Source organism: Nuphar pumila, chromosome 1, assembly GCF_984573655.1.
Source record: "Nuphar pumila chromosome 1, dmNupPumi1.hap1.1, whole genome shotgun sequence".
Taxonomy (NCBI): domain Eukaryota; kingdom Viridiplantae; phylum Streptophyta; class Magnoliopsida; order Nymphaeales; family Nymphaeaceae; genus Nuphar; species Nuphar pumila.
Genome location: NC_143249.1, coordinates 170,613,657 through 170,618,254, shown reverse-complemented (window position 1 = coordinate 170,618,254; position 4,598 = coordinate 170,613,657). Strand labels below are relative to the sequence as shown.

The 4,598-nt window shown below is 44.4% G+C and overlaps 1 pseudogene across 1 annotated transcript; it reads right to left on the bottom strand.

Moving 5' to 3' along the window:
• Window positions 1-2,232: 2,232 nt before the first annotated feature.
• Window positions 2,233-4,144, bottom strand: LOC149851258 (UDP-glucosyltransferase 29 pseudogene; annotated as a pseudogene). The gene has a single exon (XR_016430839.1). The product of XR_016430839.1 is annotated as a UDP-glucosyltransferase 29 pseudogene (transcript).
• Window positions 4,145-4,598: the final 454 nt, after the last annotated feature.

Sequence of the window (4,598 nt, the reverse complement as noted above, 5' to 3'; positions counted from 1 at the left end):
ATATTCTTCTTGCAACTAATGATTTGAGTCTTTTACATGAAACAAAAGACTTTCTTTCCTCTCATTTCGATATGAAAGACATGGGTGAGGCCACTTATGTTCTTGGAATCGAGATCCGTCGTAACAAAACTAAGGGTGTCCTTGGCCTATCTCAGAAATCCTATATCCTTAAGGTTCTTAAAAGATATGGGATGGAGAATTGTTCTCCTAGTTCGGAACCTATTGTAAAAGGGGATAAATTGAGCTTGAAGGACTGTCCTCAGGATGATATTGTGAAGGCTCAGATGGATGTTGTCCCATATGCTTCAGCAGTTGGGAGTTTACAGTATGCGCAGACTTGCACTCGACCTGATATAGCATTTGTTATGGGAATGCTTGGTAGATATCAGTCAAATCCAGGCATTGCGCACTGGAAGACAGCGAAGAAGGTCATGCGCTATTTACAAGGAACGAAAGACTATATGTTGACCTACAGGAAAGCTGACCACCTAGAGGTCGTTGGATACTCTGATGCGGACTTAGGAGGGTGTATTGACAGTAGAAAATCCACTACTGGATACATTTTCCTTCTAGCGGGTGGTGCTGTCTCATGGAGAAGCGGAAAGCAGTCTACCACTGCTGCTCATACCATGGAGGCGGAATTTATTATTCTATACGAGACTTCGTCACAGGCCATTTGGATAAGAAACTTCATTATGGGTCTTGGTATAGTGGACTCTATTGAGAGACCACTAAAGATCTTTTGTGATAATGAAGCAGTTGTGTCCTTTTCAAATAACAACAAGAGCTCAACATCGTGTCGACACATGGAGTTAAAATATTTTGTTGTTAAAGAAAGGACTGAGAATCATGTGGTATGTATTGATACAATTGGGACGAAGGAAATGACTACGAATCCCCTTACTAAAGGGCTAGCACCGGGATTGTATTCCCAACATGTAAAGGGGATGGGTCTTTTTTATTCCTTCTGATGTATGACAATACATTAAGCAATCACATTTGTGTTTATGTTTTGATTCTCTAAGGTTTTGAGTTATTGTTGATTTTGCATAAAGAATCTCTCATATGGGTTAGAGAGAATAGCAGAATAACAATATTAAAGGACCAATAGAATAGGTGAGAGATCAACCTATTCATATAGGTAATTTATTTACATGCCTAAGCACTGAAGGTGAATTGTAGTGTAGTACAAGGAAATATGACATTTCATAAAGGGGTGTTCATATCCTTGACTCATATGATTCATCCTTGTGATAAAGGGTGGCATGTGAACCCACATGAAGAATTAAATCGAGATAACGGTGTACACCTCAATTTAGTACACTTTTGGTGTCAATGGGCCAAGTGGGAGAATGTTGGACTTTTTGGGTTACGGGTCAAACCCACAGTCTGACCCAGTTTGACACCATCTTATTGGGTCACGTAAGTGGCTGATTAATGGAGATAGTGGGTGGGAGTTACGTGAATGTGGAGAGACCACATTCACGTAACTGCCCAATTCCTCCATTATATAAAGAGGATAGGGGTTACGAAGTTGATGAGAGTTCGTAACGAATCCCTGCCCAAATTCAGTTCTACATTCAAGCTTAGCAGAACAGGGTCCTGCTCACCGTCGACATTAGGCTTGGGCTCATTGTGGGCGTCGACCGACTGAAGAGAACGCCGAAATTCCTACACGATCAATGGCGAATCCAGGTACGCTCCCTGTCTTGTTGTATTTACAGGGTTTCGCCCAACATTAGCCTCTAAATGTTTCTTTTGAGATGATTGAAGACTTTCAGAAAAGGTTAAATTGAATCGTTAGGCTGGTTATATTTCTTTCATTTCAATGAGTTAGTTTAATTAAAATAGAGTACAGTAGCTCAGGGCGTAGATTCATTTTCATCTTGCTTTGGCGATGCATCAATTTGGCTCTAACTTTTAAAGTTGATCCAGTTGGGTACTTTACAAAGTAAAGCATAAAACAAAGAAAATCGCCAACTTATGCAGCGATTTCCTACGTACGAATCAAACACCGAAAATCGCAAGCAGCGATTTTCTATGTAAAACACAAAACATAAAAAATGGCTACACATGCAGCAATTTTCTGTTTTTTTTTTGGCCGGAGTACTTTGTAAAGTCACTGGAACTGTTCACCCAATCTTATTGTTAACATAAAAACACTGAAAGTTTTTTTCTTTTCAAGACAAAATGAGACCAACGAATGACAGGAGATCACACCCAGACGCGATATAACAGAAGAAAAAACAGCTAACATTGCATTGTTTATTTCAAGGTGTGAACAGGGAGAGAGGTACTTTTCTATTTTTTCTAGAGTTTATTTTGAATAACCACCAGACACATAGACTCTACAGCAGACAGCAGATTTTTTTATTTTTTATTTTAAAGGAAAACTGGGGTTAGGCAGACCCCACTAGTTATTAGTTAACGTACCACTGGGGTTTGAACCTGCAACGTCCCACCAGGAGACGTGCACTGTCAGGTCCTCCAACCACGAGGAGCCCCCGTTGGTAGACCGCAGATATCTGCAGAACAGAGCTTGCACAGAAGAGCCTAAACTTACAAGCAAAAAACCAGAAACGACTGGAGAAAATTAAATAGAACGCACTTGAAAACCTTTAACGCGCGTCAAGGAGGTCTATCTATGTCCACCTTTTCTAGGCGCTAACTTTGGAACCGCCCGCAGTGCTCCTCTTCAACGCAAACTTCTTTATTTCGTCCACCACCAATTCGATATCTGCATCCCTCTCTCGCCTGATCATCTCCCCCAGCTCCTTAGCAACCCTTCTCACTTCCGCACCTTCTCCATCCACCACCAGCCTCCTGATACCCTTGGCAATCTTCTCACTCTTGAACCCACCATCTCTTTCTCTCTCTACCAACACTCCAACACCCAACTCCTCCACAGCTATCTTAGCGTTCAATGACTGCTCGAGGTGCAAGGGCAACGCTATCAGGGGCACCCCACAGCTGATGGTTTCGCTCACAGCCCCCCACCCACAGTGGGAGAGGAACCCACCTATGGCTTTATGGCTCAATATCTTCGCTTGTGGTGCCCAGCCCTTGACCACCATCCCTCTATCTCCAACCCTCTCCAGAAACCTATCAGGCAATGACTCTTCCAAGCTCATTTCCTCCACACCATCCTCTTTCACGAATCGCACCACCCATATGAAAGTTAAACCGCACTGCTCCAGGCCCAGTGCAATCTCTCCGATCTGCTCCTTGGTCATGAAATATTCACTACCAAATGAAACATACACAACAGAGGCCTCACGATTTGTATCGAGCCATTCTGTGTAGGCACAGCGACCATGGTCTCGTTCAGGAAAGAGAAGGCCCACCGGGATTACTTGTTTCCCGGATATCGTCGAGAAGTAGTCGATGAACCTGCGCTCGATCTCACCATGCGTCTTGCACGTGATAATGCTGGTGCATTTGTCCAAGCAATCGGCCATCCTCTTCTTCAGATCGATGCTCTCACCTTCCTCCTTGTTCTCAAGAGCTTCGTCCATCTTTCGGATATCGAAGCCTTCGAAATCCACGGGGAATTCATGTTTGGGGATTAATATGCTTCTCTTGGCCAAGAAGTAGATGTAAGACGTGCTCATTGCACCAACTATCAAGAATGGCACCGAAAGGATGCCGAGTTCTGAGGCTGCAGCAGATGCCCATGGGAAAAGGTCATGGATCACGCAGTCGGGATCAATGGCTCGAAGGAGCCGCGAGAATTCCGGCGCCCATGAATCGATGGCTTTGTTCAGTAAAGGAAGGAGCCGATTGGGGAGAGTAGCGGTGGACTCGCAGTGAGGGGGAAGCCCCGGAGTGGAGGGCAGGTGGATCTCGATGGGCTTGATTTCAGCAGTTAGCCTGTCTTTGATGGAAGAAAGGTTAGCAGGGGTGGAGCAGAAGAAGACAGTGAAGCCTCGGTGGGATAGCTTCTTGGAGAGCTCCACGAAAGGGTAGATGTGGCCAAATGCTAGCCATGGCAGCATGACCACGCGGGGTCGTGTTCCGCCTGTGTGCTCGGTGACATCAGTGACCGAACTCATCACTGCCAGGAAGCGATTCTTCCCTGTGCTTGATTCGTATGTGGATGTAGTGCATAAATAGCGATGAGGTCAAGGAAATTAGAGAAGAAGGACGCCTCTATGAGAGAGAGAAGGCATCGGGATTCACAGAGAGAGAGACGTGGTCCCGAGGTCTGTGATTCGAAATCGGATCGGTGGCCCTCATCACCACCATTCATTCTGCAAACGGTGGGGTTGAACCAAAACGTATGATGTCATCATTGCAAAAAATGGAAGGCAGTGAAGCTGTCCTCGGCGATGAAATGACACAAATAGCCGACGAACCGCGATGCGCGCTGAACACGATTAGTAAGCGTCGACTTTTACTGAATATCGGTTCATCGGCAAATCGTGATAAATAGGGAACGAGGAATTGCCATTCAGCGGTTTCTGTTGAGAGAGAGAGAGGACCTAAAACGGAGTCAGTCAATTAAACGGAGAGAGAGAGAGAGCATGGAATCAATGAAAAATAAATAAATAAAAAATTTACATTTTTAAATAAAAAAAATTTAAAGATACGAAGCCTGT